Source organism: Rattus norvegicus, chromosome 9, assembly GCF_036323735.1.
Source record: "Rattus norvegicus strain BN/NHsdMcwi chromosome 9, GRCr8, whole genome shotgun sequence".
NCBI lineage: Eukaryota > Metazoa > Chordata > Mammalia > Rodentia > Muridae > Rattus > Rattus norvegicus.
The window spans coordinates 44,634,411-44,652,400 of record NC_086027.1 but is presented as its reverse complement, the minus strand read 5'-3'; the positions used below and the strand labels follow the sequence as shown (position 1 = coordinate 44,652,400).

General features: G+C 46.5%; 1 pseudogene; it reads left to right on the top strand.

The window, feature by feature from the left end:
- The first annotated feature begins 2,788 nt into the window (after positions 1–2,788).
- Rps14-ps2 (ribosomal protein S14, pseudogene 2) lies at positions 2,789–3,237 on the top strand (annotated as a pseudogene).
- The last annotated feature ends 14,753 nt before the right edge of the window (positions 3,238–17,990 follow it).

Below are 17,990 nucleotides of genomic sequence, written 5' to 3'. Positions count from 1 at the left end.
TCAACACAGATCTTGTCACGTTTTCTTTCCCATTCTCTCTCTCTCTCTCTCTCTCTCTCTCACACACACACACACACACACACACACACACACACACACACCCTTCCTTAATTGCTTCTGTACTTTACAAACTGAATTTACACACCAGATCTTCTCCTATCTCATAAAGAACATGTCCCACCTCGGGGCTCAATGTCTTAACTTTTCTGAAAATACAGTTCTATTTGGCCCAGAGATCTGAACGTCAAATACTGCTCCTTTCATACATACTTCTTTTAGAAACCTCTGCCTCTCCTCTGTTGTCTTCCAGTCCGTGATATACATGGGAACCTCAACAGTAACCAAATGCCCTTATTGGCTCCCACAAGCCAGTCCAGCAGAGACTGGCTTCCCTCCAGTTGTCTCAGTCTATACAGCCTTTGTCTTAAGTAGGAATAGGTAGCTACATTACTTAGTTTTTCTACCTCCATAACCCTAAAACTAATCCCAACCTCCCGTGTCCTCCAGTCTGCAGGCTATGACAGGATCTTTCAGTGCATATTTTTTTGGTGGTACACGCTTTACCAGCGCATCTCCAATCAAGCGGTAGCACTTGCAGATCAACCATTTCCTCCAGTGTATCGATCATTAGGCTGTGTTCATTCAGTTCCATCTCCAGCTCAGCTGCTTTGGATGCCAAGTCCCTCTGTCCCCATCGATGGCGATTAAAGCCAGCCCTGTTCGGCGGACACCACCCACTTCCCGGTGCCACTCCCACCGCCCTTCCCCACAGGACCGCTGCAGTCCGCCATCTTTGCCACCTGCAGGTTCTACGCCTCGTTGTGTACTTAAAAGTCTTTGTAAATTCAAGCCCCTCGGGTGCCGAGCATTCCCTGATTATCATAGTTTCTTTTATTGGACCATTGCTAAGGACTCATCTGCATGTCAAATCATGGATTCCCCTTCTGTTAAAGGTGGGGCCTGTGGGTTGTTCTCTATCGCTTCTACTGGGTTCTTTTCATACCCCAATTCTGCCCATGAGTTTCTGGGCTCCAGAAAGGGCTTTTCAACATACTCTAATCTGTTCTCTCTTCCTATCAGTCCCCTGGGCAAGCCAACACCTCCCTCCATCTCACCCTCTCTTTAATTTGTTTTCCCCCCCCCCTGTGAAAACCCGGAAGCTAAGGGGGAGGGCACCAGCTGAAGCCCCTCCCCCTTGTAGTCTGTCCCCTCCACCCGAAGGTTCCCTGTGAGCAGCCACCTCGGCCTAAGATGCATGACTTACCACACAGAACAGTATCCATGCAACTGCTACAGCAACTTGCTGCCGCTCCTGTCCCATGCATGCAACCTTTAGGGACAGCGATGGCTTTTCTTGTCTTTCAGCCGTTATCAGCACGTCATCAAGGAAGCACGCTGCTCCATACCACATAGATGATGGATGACATCCATACTGAGCTTCTCCAGTAGACTCTCAGCCTTCCAAAGGTTCACCCTTAGTCACACACAGCACCAGCAAGGAAGTTCACCATCTCATACAACATGGAGAAGCATGGCTACATCAAGGTTCCCCCTGCAGACAACCTGTCTGAGGGCCTACTGCAGGGCCAGTGTAACTACTCTTCTGCATCCTCTCTCTGGTCCCGCCATGTCCCTCCCTGTGCAGGTGCCAACTGTGTCGTGTGACTTTTCCTGGAGAGACGAGAGCAATTGTCTACTCACCACAGGTGCAGGACTTACCATAGAATAATTACAAGTGATCCCACCAAAGCTCAATTTGATAAACCAAGGACTTACTTATTCTGAGGAGTAAATGGATGCCTCGAAGGCAGCCACGTTGCATATGGCCTACCCCAGTGCGCATGCGCAAGAGCGAGCCGCATCCACGGAACTCTCTGCATAACCTGCAGGCAGCTCAGAAGGTCAAAAAGTCTCCTCGGGGGTTCAGAGTCTTTCGCCTATGCTGCTGTTCTTTCTTCTAGAACAAAGCCCAGGAGCTACAGGTTCTTGGGGAGGAGCCTGGTAAGTCTTTTAAGTTTTGAGAGACTTGAACCTTCCTCCAGGACAGAAAGTTTCAATTCAGAGGAGATGGCTGTACCACAGCCGTGTATCAGGTGCTGCCCGGAAATGGAAGCAGCTCAATCAGCATGCATGTTGGTCATTTTTATCTGAGGGGCCAATAAGGAAAGAAGATGGATCAAGCTGTCATTGGGTCACTAGGGACACGCTTGAGTCAGCTGACATAACAAGCCATTCTATGGCTGCCTGGTGTCCTTTCTGTGACAGCTCATGTGTGGTCCTGTCTCATTGCACAACACATATTCGGTGCACTTGTGTGCATTTACTAGGCCCACAGCCTAGCTGGAAGCCACAGGCAACAGACAGCATTGTTAGAGGAGATGCTGGTGCCAGCATGAGCCGGATGAAGGAGAGGAGGGAGGAAATAAGCCAATCGCAGCCATAAAGGGCTTTTCAGCACCATGTAGGCAAGAATATCCAGGTTCAGAAAGGCATTGCAGGATCTGGGGAGATAGTTCCATCAAAAAAATGTGCAAACACTAGGACCTGAGTTCAAATCCCCCCAGAATCAAAACAAACAAGCAAGCACTAAATGTGGCAGTGTGTTCCTGTCCTCTCTATGCTGAACAGGCAGAGACAGATAAATCTCCGGAGGCTTTCTGACCAGCCAGCCTAACTAAATTACTGAGCTCTGGGTTCAATAAGAGACCTTATCAAAGAAGTGACCCGTCTGCCTGCCCCTTCCATCTCTCTCTTCTCCGGTGGAGGAGTCTGGAGACGACGTTCAGAAATGGCACCTCACAAGGGGAAGGAAAAGAAGAACAGGTCATCAGCCTTGGACCTCAGGTGGCTGAAGGAGAGAATGTATTTGGTGTCTGCCACATTTTTGCATCCTTCAATGATACCTTTGTCCATGTTACCGATCTCTCTGGCAAGGAAACCATCTGCCATGTAACTGGTGGAATGAAGGTGAAGGCTGACCGAGAGGAGTCCTCTCCATATGCAGCCATGTTGGCTGCCCAGGATGTGGCCCAGAGGTGCAAGGAACTGGGCATCACTGCCCTGCATATCAAACTCCGGGCCACAGGAGGAAACAGGACCAAGACCCCTGGACCTGGAGCCGAGTCAGCCCTCAGAGCTCTTGTTCACTCTGGGATGAAGATTGGGCAGATTGAGGATGTCACCCCCATCCCCTCTGACAGCACTTGAAGGAAGGGTGGGTGGTCGTCGTGGTCGCCGTCTGTGAACAGGACTTCTCAAGTTATTTTATGTTAATAAATTGCTTTGTAAGCTAAGAGAGAGAGAGAGAGGGAGGGAGAGAGAGAGAGAGAGAGACAGACCTTATCAAAATAATTAACTAAGGTAGGGAGCAATCAAAGAAGAGACCTGATAGTAACCTCTCGCCTCCACATATATGTGTATACAGAGAGAGAGAAAGAGAGAGAGAGAGAGAGAGGGAGAGAGAGAGAGAGAGAGAGAGAGAGAGAGGAATAAAACAGAAGATCCATGTAATCTGAATAGAAAAGGAACTGATAAAACACAGGGGATTATGGGCAATTCCTTCTGCAACCTCTTGATCTCCATTGGCACTATACCCACTGTACAGATGCAGACACTGAGGCTTTGTGGCAGAAAGTCAAGTTGGCACATACTACGTAAAGAGGTGTACAATTAGCCACGTAATTACATAATTTGACGCACAATTAGGCATATCGTTGGCAATCCGGCTGGGATTTGGCTGGTGTGTCTAACTACAAATCCTTTAATCTTTCCATTCCACCAGGTTCTCTGGACTGGGGCCAAAGGAGGTGGGCCAGGTGATCTGCTGAGCCAGGGTGGTTTTCGTGCCCCTGTTGGTTCTGGCTCCCACCTTAACGGAGTAGGAAACACGGAGCCTGGGATTTAAAAAGAAAATAAAAGCTGGAGGTTGCAGGGGCAGAAGGGTTAGCACAGTCAGTAAAATGCTTGTTGTGCAAGCATGAGGTCCTGAGTTTGATTCCCATAACCTAAATGCACACACACACACACACACACACACACACACACACACACACACACACACACACCTGGACACAATAACAAGTGTTTATGACTCCAGAGAAGAAGATGGATCTTTGGAACTCACTGGCCAGACAGCCTTGCTGAATTGGTAAAAAAAAAAAAAAAAAAAAGCAACAAAGAAAAAAACAAAAAACACAAAGACCTAAGTGGGCAGGGCCCTCAGGAAGAGCCTACCTAAGGCTGCCTTGTGTGTGCTTGCCCATTTGCAAACACATTCTCATACACATAAACATACACACGCATTAAAGGTGAGGGGTCCTGCCACTAGAAAAGGTGCTTGTATGTATCAAGAGACTACCTTCCGTCTATCCACCTCTCCCAGAGAAAGGACAGTGACCCTCCCTCAACCTGCTCAGGAGTAGCTAGAGTACCAGAGCCTCTCTATCCACGCATTGATTTATCCATCTGCTTCCTGCTGAGGCAGCAGAAGGCCAGGCTGAAGCTGCAGCAGGGGCTGGTGCTTAGTCTACATAGAAAGGCGCCCTCTCTTCCTGGTGAAGGCGTTCGAAGTGGAAGGGCAGAAAGAGCAGCTACCCACAGAGAGCTAAGAGTAACGTGGCATGTCTAACACTATGTGGCCTTTTGAGGCAGACAGAGGCTCAGCAAAGGCACAGCTAATGGATGGGACAGATGGACACCAGTCAGGCCCACCTTTGTCTGTATGCACGTTTCATGACGGTGGGGGGGGGGGGGGTCCCCTGCACAGGCAGACAGAACCGGAGCTGGTCACAGTGGTGACAAGAGCTGGGCTTCAGTTGTGCTCCTACCATTTTAATCCACCTCCCCACACTGGGGTACAGCATGCCCTGAGTTTCTCCACACCTAAAATAAAGAACACCGAACAGCTCTGTTCACGCTGTATCCATAGAGCCCTGAGGCCTCACGGAGACACCGAGGCAAACATCCCTGCTGCCTCACACCTCCGGTCCCTCACTGCATTCCCACTGAGCTGCTTTTGCTTCTGCTGACATCGCTGCTGGACGAGATGAGGTGTCCTGTGCCTCACCACGCCAGCTGTTCAGATCTCCTCAGGTCCGCAAGGTCCACAGAACACTCTTCAGTCGGATGCAGACTTCTTCCCAGACAAGTCCCTCTGCTCATCCACTCTCCTACCCTGTCAGGCCAGAAAACTTGGGACACCCTGTTTAGAAGAACTTACTAAGAGGATTAAAGATTCTGTGAATCTAATGAATATCTCTGGTCTGCAGCCACCTTTCAAAAAAAAAAAAAAAACAGCTTCAGGAGCTAGATCTACCCTAAACTAGACTTTGGGGTATCCTTCAGTGAGACACTCAAAAAAATAAGGTGAAGAGTGACTTCTTGGTTCCCTATGAACATGCATACAGGGGCATATGTACCATGTGCATGTGTACATGCATGTGCTCAAAGAACCTATGAGCTGGGCCAGGAGGCCATGGGTTCAATCCCTAGCACTTAAAGACAAGGATGCTGTGTGGGACTCAGGAGCCAGAAGGCTGTGAGCTTTCAGGAAGGTGTTTCTCGTGCCCTCCTCCCAGTCCTTCCACCATGATTTCTGCTCAGGTACTGTGCCCAGCATCCCAGGGGCACACCCAGACCACAGATGGCACCTAAATAAATGGTGAGGTTTAGACACAAGTAAGGACTGTGAGGAGAGGTCTAGGGACTCTCCAATCATTAGAACTCCAAATACCTAAACATTCCCTGGCCTATCTAATTCTCAGAGACAACCCTCTCCCAGAAGGGGTACACTATTGCTGTGAGGCTATCTGGCTCTCTACTTGCCCTGTGTCTTGAAGTTCTCTCAGTTGGACATTGCTGGGCGTAGACCCAGAACAACTTTTCCTTGAACCCAACTGAAACTCATTGTGATCTAGCAGTTACATTTTTGAGAACTCATTGCCAACTAGGATAAAGGACCAAGAACATAATACATACATACATACATACATGCATGCATGCATACATACATACATACATACATACATACATACATACATACATACACAGAGACACACAAAGAGAAACAAACACACAGAGAGAGACACACACACATATATATATACACACACAAAGAGAGACACTATTATTACAGTTAGTATGCCAAAGATTGTGGCTTAGGTTTATAGCTTTGCTTCGCTTTGGTTGATTGGGGGTTCACTTTGGTTTTGAGCCGCTGAGCTGGCAACTGAAACAGAGGGGGAGATTTGTGCTTCGTCTTTCTCAAAGTGACTAGAAGCCCAAGTCCTATTGGTACTGCACTGAGCAGCCAGCAGAAGGCAAGGAATTGGGTCTTCTTGGCTCTCAGCAGCAAGATTCTTGGTAGCCTAAAGTTACTGAATTGTTTGTATGAATTCGCCCTTAAACATGGCTCCTGAGTCTCCCTATATACCCTTACCAAATAGAGCTGCCTTCAAAGGGACCACTGTTCCTGCAGAAGATGGACAGGTAGGTGTACTGCCTCCTGCACTGCCACCAACTATGCAGTTCATGGGTCTAAATCAACACATCACTGTAGAGGGATTTAATCCAGCAACATGACTGCTCTGGCAACCCGGAGGGATCACATCCGAAGACCTTCTAGGTCTATGTGTTCTGGAATGACACACCTTTAATCCCTCTGGCTAGAACACAGAGACACTCTTGGTACACACCTTTAATCCAAAACAACAAAGATAATTTTAGAAGGAATCAGTCCTGTTTGAAATGACGTATAATTGAAAGGCAGACAATGTGGTGGATCAGAGAAAGATTTAAAAGAAGGAGTCAGAGATAGGATACACACAACTCTCATGAGAACAGCACAGGAAAAGAAAGGTGATTTAAGAGGGCAGTGCAGAGAGAGAGAGAGAGAGAGAGAGAGAGAGAGAGAGAGAGAGAGAGAGCAGTTTTACCAGGACAGTTTTACAGAGACAGATTGAAGGTGAAGACAGAATGAGCCAGAGAATGAGGAGTCAAAAAATTAGAACAAATTCCCAGAGTTAGTTTGAAGCCAAGGAGAGCAATTCATACTTTGGCAGTAATGACGCAGCTGCCTGGGAGTCACCTCTGCTCCAGTATCCTCTTGTAAGTGACCCCCAAGGAACTTATTGAACTCACCAAGATACGTTTGAGTGGATCTGTCAGTGGTGTCCTATCTGGAATAAATAAACATTTATTTATGTTCCTCTCCCACCTCCCACCCCCCAAAATAATACAAACCACTGGATCCAAGTCCTAGGTAGGGTTTTACTGCTGTGAACAGACACCATGACCAAGACAACTCCTATAAGGACAACATTTAATTGGGGCTGGCTCACAGGTCCAGAGGTTCAGTCCATCATCAACAAGGCAGGAACATGGCAGCATCCAGGCAGGCAGGCATGGTGCAGGAGGAGCTAAGAGTTCTACATCTTCGTCTGAAGGCTGCTAGCAGAATACTGGCTTCCAGGCAGCTAGGAGGAGAGTCTTAAAGCCCACACCCAGAGTGACACACCTCCTCCAACAGGGCTGTACCTTTTAGTAGTGTCACTCCCCGGGCCAAGCATATACAAACCACCACAAGCCCAAACAAGGATCACCATCAAAGATGACTTAGGGAGAAGCAGTTGTAATGGCCCATGCATCAGACAATGAGACATGCAATTAAAGCCAAGACATTAGGCATGGGAGAAATTGCTAGCGGATAGTCTCCATATAACCATCTGTCTCAGTTACTTCCTGTTGCTGCGATAAAATGCCCTGAGAACAGTAACTAAAACAAGGAGGGTCTCACAGTTCCAGGGTCCATCACAGTGGGGAAGCATGGCGGCAGGAATGCAAGCCAATGGTCATATTGTATCCATAGACAGGAAGCAGAGTGTAAGCATAGCATTAGGCTACACAGCCTGCTCTCAGTGACCTACTTATTACAGTATGCCTCTACCCCTTAAAGGGGCCACAGCTTCCAAATCAGTGCCACCAGCTGGGGATCAGGTGTTGAAAGCGTGAGTCTATAAAGAACATTTTATACATCGTTTTCCATGTTCTGTGGAATGCCATGCCATAGAAACCCTTGTCTGGCCTCTGCTGCGGGTGATCAGATGTGCAACAAAGGCAAAGCCATTTCGGAGTGAAGGCTCCCTAACAGAAATGACTGGGACAGCTTATCTTCCTGTAAAAGTTGTGAAATGGAGTGTCTCCCTGACGAACGAGATCTGCCTCGGGAGTATGGAAACTCCTCAAAGATGGTTGATGATGGAAGAATATACTGCAGTCCCTGGAAGGAGCATGTATGGGAGAGGATGGTAATCAGGCTGTGACCTCTGCAGTGTGGCCTTTACCACAGGTGAGAAGACATGCAGTCCCCCACCCCCAGAATGAACTGCCTGATGTAAGGGAGGAATTATAGCAAGAAAAAGACACGGTGGAGGCTATCCTCCACATTAGTCTGTTCTGGTGCACACTGCAGGTGCACACAGAGATATATCCCCCAGAGAAATGCACACATAGAGAGACGTGCCAACACATAGACGTAACCACATATAGAAATATGCATACAGAGATATGAACACCAACACAGAGAGACGCACACAGACATACATGAACATGGAGTCATACACAGAGATGTGCACACAAACAGATTCGCCCACACACACACATGCTCCCACACAGCTGTATAGGTAGAGTACATTCAAGTTACTTAAAGAGCCATTCACACTAAACAGAACATGGTATAAAATTAAAACCAACGCTCTTACTTTATTCTTCCTCACTTAAAAAAAATAACGTATTAAGAATGAAACTACGGTATTGCATATATTTATAGGGAAAAATGACAGTTTCTCAGACATTATCAAAAATGGTGGTGAACAACTTTAACCCCAGCACTCAGAAGACAGAGACAGGAGGATCTCTGTGAGTTTGAGGTTATTCTGGTGTACATAATGAGTACCAAGCTAGCTGAGGCTACAAGGTAAAACTCTGTCTCAAAATTAATAATAAAAATAATAAATGATTCTTAACAAAACATGAGTGGGATTAGACAAAAAGTTACAAAATGCTTTTGGAAGAAATTAGGCTTAAATATTTGAAAAATGTAGCACATTCATGGATTAAAGAGATTAATTTAAAGGATTAATTAATTAAGATGTCAATATTTAATGGATTTTTCTAGACATTAATGTATCCCTATTGAAATTCTAGTAAGATGTTTTTCTCGTCAAAGCACATCATCATAGTTGAAATACATTCAGGGAAGGAAGAAAGAAAGAGCAGAAAGGAAACTCTTCCAGATGTCTAGGCTTCATACACAGTCACAGAACTCAAGACACTGTGGGGCTAGCAGGAGGAAGTGTACTTTAATCAGTAAAGAAAAGAGGGATAAGGGAGCTGGGAGATAGCTCATTGACTAAAGTGGTTTTCTCAAATACACGAGGGCATGAGTTTGATTCCCAGAAGGCACAGAAAAATTCCAGGAATGGTGGGACCCACTCTTAATACCAGCACTAGGGAAACAGAGGCAGGTAGATCCCTATGGCCCACTGACCATCCTGAGGATGATGCCCAAGCTTGTCTTCTGGCCTCAAATCCAATAAGAAAGTGATTGGTTACCCGGTAACAGTCCTGACACTATGGTATCTGTGGGCACGTCTTGCCTGGCAGGTGGGCATTGCAGCCTGGGGCTGGGCAAGTCCATCAGTAGCTTTCCCCCTCAGTAGCCTGCACAGCACCTTCCAGCACTATGAAAGCCCCTGAGCAGAGAAGACATTTCTGGTCAGCTGGAGATTCACTTCTCCGTGTCTTGCAGCTGTATAGGGTCTTAAGCAATAGGGTCTTTGTGCACTTAAGCTATGCTGGGTAACCAAAGCAACTGTTTGCATTGTATTGGAGACCTTTGCAGCCTCCCTGAATGAAAATCAATCTTTAAAAATAACTGTTTTCTAAAAGCTCCCTTAGCTGGATTCCAGTGTTCCTTATAGATGTGAATCACTGCTGACTGGGTGAAAAAAAGTGCACTGTGGCCTCACATGGGATGGAGGGTTCTGGGGGAGAAGACTCACATCTGAGTACCTGGAAGCCTGCTTTCTGGGGTCATGATTCCCCTGACCTTTGTGAATGAATGCATGCCTCCCCTCAGTGGGCAAACCGGCCATGAGACCATGAAGCGTGCACCCAGACGCTGTAAGCTTAAAGTTACTTTCACCATCCTTTTCCCCTTAGAAAGTGTCCCAGGACCTTAGCAAGGCTCTCAGCTTGTATATTTGGTTTCCTGATTTTATTGTATTTCTGTGTGTGTGTGTGTGTGTGTGTGTGTGTGTGTGTGTGTGTGTGTGTGCGCGCGCGCGCAAAGGTCAGAGGACAACCTATGGACATCAGCATTTTCCTTCCACTATCTGGAAGTGGGTCCCAGAGATTGAACTCGGGTCATTTGTCTCACCAGCCTTTAGCTTGTTTTAAAACATGGCCTCAAGTTTTAACAACTAAGACTGAAGAGGATGACTGTTCTTCCAGCAGCCATCTCCCGAAGTCTGATCCTAGTTGATAGCTTCAGTAGTGACATTATTGAGGTATTAGTGTGTGATCAGGCTCTAGCCAAAAAAAGCTACCCCAGAATTCATAGAGTTTCTTCCAAGGATAGAAATGTTTTATCCCCTAGAGTTAGCTAATTCCACTATAATTAAAGTAAGATAAAATCCTCCACACCTCCAAAAATAGAATCCAAAGAGAACTCTGCCAGCTCCACAATGCTCTACCTGCCTCCTGTGAGATCAGGGCTCCCCACATGCATGCACACTTGTTTGAGAGGCATCTATTAGTCCAAGCACATCAGAGTCATGTCCCTGTGGCTGAGTCCACATCTTCTTGTAAACATGGATTTCAGTTCCTTCTCGACTTTTTTTTTCTCATTTATTTATTTAATGTATGCAGGTGCTCTGCCATTGACACACCAGAAGAGGGCATCCCATTACAGATGGCTGTGAGCCACCATGCGGTTGCTGGGAATTGAACTCAGGACCTCTGGAATTGCAGCCAATGCTCTTAACCGCTGAGTCATCTCTCCAGCCTTTCTTCTCTAAAACTAATGATTCTCTGAATCTACTGAGGTCACCTCTGCAGGGGACTCATCTTTAGTTTCCCACTGTACGCCTAGACTTAAAAGATGGTGCAATTTTCCCAAAATCACACAGAATCTAACCCAATTAACTCAGGTCTAAAGTGTGTGCTTCCTTGGTCAATCCACTGCCTCATACATGCCTGTCACTGAGCTGGATGTTATGCAAAGGAGAAAAAGGGTTTCTCCTTCAGGATGCAGCCACTTAGATTCATGACAATGGCAGAAGGGCCTTGAGCTACACACTTGTCCATCAGGTCATAAGGTCTAGAGGAGGAGAGGAGAAGGATGTGGGGGGAACAGGTACCACCATACCCTGGGAGAATGTGGTCAGTCGGTAAGGTGGTTGTATACTGTGGCACCAAAATTTGTGATTATTCATTCCATTTTATTTTTTTTTACATCACTTCCTAGGACCAGGTATGCCTGAAGAACAGGTTGGCAAGCTGTTCGTGGTAGAAAAGCTACCATTTTTATTACATTATTTAGTATGTTTTAGGAGCTGAGGAGATAGCTTGGTTTGTAAAATGCTTGCTATGAAAGCATGGGGAGCTGAGTTTGATCGCTGGCACTCACATTAAAAGCCAGGCATAGGCACATTGTTGTAATCTCAGCACTGAGAAGGCAGATACTGGTGGGCTCTTGAAACTGGCAAGACAGCCAAGCTCAATGAGGCCCATGCTTCAGTGAGAGAGCCTATTTCAAAATTCGAGGTAACAGCCCCTAAGGAACAAGGTCTAAAGATGAACTCTGGCCTCTACATGACTGCGTGTGTGTGTGTGTGTGTGTGTGTGTGTGTGTGTGTGTGTGTGTGTGTGCGCGCACACACACATGCACACACACACACACACAAATATGCATACATGCAAACATGAACACACCCAAAATAAATTATTTAGTATATGTCACATACTTAGTGTTTGTTTGAAAAACATATACATTGGAGAAAAATCAAGGTAGAATTCCAAATCCTGCTCTGAACTTAGCTGACTAGCCCTGTGCATGATCAAGCTAGAATTCATTTGATCTCCTGCTCTTTGTTTTTTTTTTTTTTTTTTTTTTTGGTTCTTTTTTTCGGAGCTGGGGACCGAACCCAGGGCCTTGCGCTTCCTAGGTAAGCGCTCTACAACTGAGCTAAATCCCCAGCCCCTGCTCTTTGTTTTTTATGATAATTTTTTGGCTTTTGAAATTGAAATTACATCATTTTCCCATCCCTTCCCCCAGCTACCATTTAGTCCTCCTTTGCAGCCTACACAGTCCATATAATATTATATGACCTCAGGGACAACCACTGGTAATTATTGGATAACCATTGGTTTGCTCTTCCCTGGGGAAGGCTGTGATTCTTTCCATTTTCAACATTCCTTAGTTGACTGTAGTTGTTGTCTAGGGTCAAGGCCTATGAGTTTTACCCCTTCCCTGTTAGCATGTCTAGTGTGTCCTTCTTGATCAAGTCCTATTTAGGCAGCCATGTTAGTGAGACTTCACCAGGGTAACTTCTCTGACATTCTCAGAAGACAGTCTCACAACAAATTCCCTGTTCATTTGGCTCTCACAGTTTCTCCATTCCCTCCATCTCAACATTCCTGAGCCTTATGTGCACAAGTTGTGTTAGAGACATATCTGTCTGGACTGGGCTCCATATAATCTCTTGTTCCTATACTTTGATTCCTTGTGTTTTTCGGTAACGGTGACCAGTCATTCATACCTTGTGGCCATTTGTTTCCAAACAGGACTTTGTGGTGTCAGTACTTGCAGTGTGTGTTCTATGTCTTGTCCCTGTGTCCCTAACTTCCTTGTGAGATGTGTCTTCTCAAAGTAGAGTTAAGCAAGCAGATCCCGGTGACTACAATAAAAACAAAACCATTCCTACACCTTAGTTAGAATCATTACTGCCACAGCTTGAACATGTCGTCCCCCTCCCCCTAAGGCCCAAGTGTTGGAAGCTTAATCCCCAAATGCAAGTGAGAAGGTTGTTAGGGGCAGACCTTCGAAAGGTAATTTGGGTAAAATGAGCTCATGAGGTAAACTTTCTTTAATGGCACCTTTGTCTTTGTCTTTGTAAGAGAGGAAGGAGGTGCCCAAGCAGACACATGGCTCTGTCTTGCTGGGTGACCACACAGCACAAGGCCCTCCTCTGCTGGCAAGCCGATGTTCGTCCCCAGCACTCGTACTTCAGCCTCAGAGCTACAAACCCTGTCAACTCCTACTCTTTTCAATTTGTTTTTTCGATTGCATTGTAATTGCATTTCTCCCTTTCCTCCCCTCCCTCCAAACCCTGCTATATATCCAACCCTGCTCTCCTTCGGATTCATGGCCTTTTTTTCCATCAGTTTTTGTTATTGCATAGGTGTGTGTGTGTGTGTGTGTGTGTGTGTGTGTGTGTGTGTGTGCGCGCGCGCGCGCGCATGTGCATACATGTGCATGTATGTGTGTGTGTGTTCCTAAATATAACCTGTTCAGTCCATATGATATTACCTGCATGTATGCGCTCAGGGACTGACCGTCAGACACTGAACAGTCATGGTGTGCTCTTCCCTGGGAAGGCCACCTGTCCTGCTCCCGGCTTTACTCAGTTGCCTGTAGCTCTTTGTGTAGGGTTGAGCTCTCACGGGCTTTCCCCACAGCAATCTGCCATGTTCTTTGGCATTCTCCTTGTTCAGCTCATGTTTGGCAGCCATATTGGTGAGGCCTTACAGGCCTAGCTTCTGGGGTTCCTGGGTGACACAATCTCACTGCAAACTTGTGGATCCTTTGGCTCCTACACACTTCCTGCATCCTCTTCGGCAATGTTCCCTGGGCCTTCAGTATGTGAGTGTTTTGTAGATGTATCCATTGGGACTGGAGTCCACACCTCTATGTTTTGATTGGTTGTGGTTTAATGTAGCGGTTTCCATCTATTGAAAAGGAAAGTTTCCTCGATGAGGACCACACTTACATCTGAAGATTTGGAGTTGGTAGTTGCCAATAAGAAAAAGCAGGTGACATTTGTCTTTCTCAGTCGAAAAGACTCAATAAGACCTCTTCTAGTTCCATTCATTATAGCTACACAGTTCTACCATTTATAAATCACCCAGTCAGTGGTACTCAGTTACGGTAACTGAAATGGACAAAGATAAGTCATGTCACAATCAAGTGGGCCATCAAAGTGGGCCATTGAGACATCAAAGGCTTCTCTGGAGGTCAGAGTTGTCCCCTCAAGATGACAGTATATGACAAAAAAAAAAAAAAATAGGTATCCTAAAGGTCCATTCTATCATCCTGTGTCCTATCAGTATGAACTAGCTTTGAAGCTCACCAGAAAACTCATCTTAACACACATTCACATTTTTTTTGGTTCTTTTTTTCGGAGCTGGGAACCGAACCCAGGGCCTTGCGCTTCCTAGGCAAGCGCTGTACCATGAGCTAAATCCCCAACCCCACATTCACATTTTATCATAAGATGTCTTTTTGGATTTGATCTTTTGCTGATTCTCCCTTTAGCTAATGAATACTTATCAATAAGATAAGTCCTCTGGGAGTTGGGGATTTAGCTCAGTGGTAGAGCGCTTGCCTAAAAGCGCAAGGCCCTGGGTTCGGTCCCCAGCTCCGAAAAAAAAAAGAAAAAAAAAAGATAAGTCCTCTGAAATATGTCTGTATTCAACTTTAGAAAGATCTTGACTTAACAAACCAAACATGAAAAAGCAGAGTATTTCCATGGCCTAATAAGGTCTTGTTGGCAAGTCCTGTGCTAAAATGGCAATAGGCAAGAGGCAAGTTGCATCACTCCCAGCTCTGAACCTCTACCTGCAAAATGTGGATAGAGCAGTGTGCCTGCTACACTGTTGTAAGAATTAAATGATGTGACACACAAAGACATTTGACTTAGTGAGTGAGCCTAACACAGGGCACCTATTGCCATTCTAAGCATTGATAATATTATTAACAACACTTGGAGTAGTAGGGCTGCCCTTCCCTTGCCAGAAGAGACACCAGTATCAATTTTTAACTGAATAGAAGTAAATTAGGAGCCAAGGGTACATCTGTGGGTACAGATTAAAGTTGATGTGCAAAAAGAAAGTAGAAGTAAAGAGAAGGGCTGAAAGACAGAAAGGAAGCTTCACAAATGCCCTTAAATTGTAAGATTTAACCTACCATATAAAAAAGTGGAGGGGCCAGGGCTTTGTTGAGGTCATTAAGAGAATGCTATACCCTTCTGGTAATAAGAATGTAATCTGAGTTCAGCCTCCAGCCCTATGTGGAGATAGGACAACTTATCCAAGACATTACACACTATTGTGTCCTCTCTTCAGAGTTAAGTCATCTGTGCCTGTCAATCACCTGGCCAGGAGACCACCCGTCAGGAAATCTGGTTTACCTGAAAACAACTAAGGAGAGGGAAGAAAAAAATGATCCACAAAATGGTCAGTGCTGGTCTCTATCCTGGAAAATCCATTTTGCCTGTTAATCACCTTCCTAGAAAGGGTAACACCAGAGTCTTTTGCCCTGGAGCATGATTTGGCTGCATCAGCACATCACTCTGATTCATCCTTGGTGCGGTACCAGTTGTTCGTTCTTGTCTCTGCTGAGCGGTCTTCCTGAATGTGAAGGGCAGCCATCTGCTCACGTTCTATCTGGGGTGGATATTGTAGCTGTTTCCTGCTTTGAACCATTCTGACGAAGCTTCTATGAGTGGACTTTTATTTTTATTTGTCTTGAGTAAGTACTTAGGGCTGGAATGGCTCTAGATGAATTGCCGAGAGCCTATGGGGTCCAGGCTGTCCCCATTGGCACTCAAGTGCCAGACTCCAGCGGCAGTTACAATTCTTGCCCAGGAGAGGACCATCTCTCCCCAGGATCTGTTGCTCCTGTTTCAGTTGGAAACTTTCTTAAGAAGAAACTCACTAATGAAATCAGTTTATCCACTGAAGCAGCAAAGCTACACAGTATGGCTCAGGACAGTTTCCCTGAAGCTGAGCAGTTAGAGCCAACACACAAGGAGCTAAACAAGTATTTCCCTATTGGTGCCAGAATAGGCTATGAAAACAGTTTAGTGTATTTTGATAGCATCAATTAGGAGCGTGTTAGGAGCTCTGAGAAAGGATAAGACCACATCAACCCACAGATTGGAACCCATTCCAGAGTAAATAGTCCTCCTCAGAAGTGGAGCCCTCTCCCAGCATCAGCTCCAACCTATGGTTTTGAGTCCTAGGGCGCCACCTGCTGGCAGGATCATACTATCACAGGCAATCATGTAACTTAATGAGGAACAGAACCTTTGGGAGAGGATCTAGACTTTGCCCTGTTCCAAGTGTCCTGCACCCAGGGTTAGGGAAGCATCAGGAATCTGTCACCAGCCACCCAAATGACACTTCCAAGAGAGCACAATATTGAAGCTGAGCTTAAGGAAAGAGAGAGAGCAGAGAACACTCTTCCTGGGTGGAAGTGCCTCCCTTCCAGACCGGTGTCCTCACAATGGTCCACAAACTTCCTAAGGAAGCTTGACAAAAGCCGGCTGAGAAGAACACAGGAGGGAGTCCCGAGTGGAGCATGTGGGTCTCAGGAGGAAAAGGTACCCATGTTGGGGAGCAGAGCAATATGAGAGGTGAGAGAATGGAGAGTGGGAGGGGGAGAGACTGAGAGACAGAGAGAAGGAGGTGTCTCATGTGGGAATGGCTATTGAAATGTGCTTAGCGTAGAGTCAATTAAGTGTGTGTAGAAATGAAGAACTAGAGGGGTACGTGAGGCTCTGTTTCGTGTCTGGAGAGTACTTGTGAGTATAAATGTCCATGCCTGTGTGCGCATGCACCAGTCAGCTGGCTCCCTGATAGAAACCATGGATAGGCAAACGGGTCTTCTCCAAGTGCCGGTCTTTAGCATCTATTAGTTTCCTTCAGTATTGCCATAGGCAGATGGAAGCAACCACAAGCGGTGTCCTCTAGTGTCACAGCCCCTGTGAAGGCTTGGGGTACCAGGACCTTTGGCAGTGGTTAACATTACAGCTCTCCGAAGGGTGCAGGGGTGTCCGCGGGGGGGGGGGTGTCTCAGAATAATGACTGTGAAGTTGACAGCTCTCTGTACTCCTCTGGCCACCAGAACCTGCAGATTCTCCTCTCTGCCTTCTCACAGTCTCTCATCAGCCCTCTGCTCTCTGCTCTCTCAACTACTTTGGCTTCTGAACTTCTTCCCACCACACCTCCACCCCCGTACCCCCCACACCCCCGCCCTCGCCCCCCCCCGCCTCTGCCCACGTAAACACCACCCCCCCTCCTTTAATTCTTCAGTTGCCATGAAGTCTTGCTGCTGAGACACAACAGGGTGCCTGCCCCTGACCGCTGTATTAAGTATTAAGGAACCAGCATTGCTCTACACTCTCCTGACAAGGCCCACAGGAAATGGACTCAGCAATCATCCCCTGCTGCTAGTATTGTTGGCCATGGGATGGAATCCTAGCAAAAAGAGAGATCGCAAGATATCGCCAGTCAACAGGCAACCGGCAGCCGGATCTTTGGCTGTCCATCAGCAATTGCAGAAGCTAAAAAACCTAGAGCTCAGGAACCAGGCATGAGAGAGAACTCCAGGGCCCAGGCAAAGAAACCAAGCACAAGCCAGAGGAAACCTGTCTGCTGCCTCAACTGCTACCTTCAGCATGAAGCTCAATAACCACTCCCAAAGAAGGCAAGAAGAACTGCGCAGGGGGAGCCATCGTTGGACCAGATGCTGAAACACCAGGAGAGACAGCACAGGAAAGCACCTCCCAGCCTACTCATAGTCGATCTGAACTCCATGTTTACATGATGCTAATCCCGATTATTGACTCAAGACCATCCAGGAAGAGGGAGCCTCAGGTGAGGAGTTGCTTCTATCACACTGGTCTGTGGCCATCTCTGTGAGGCATTTC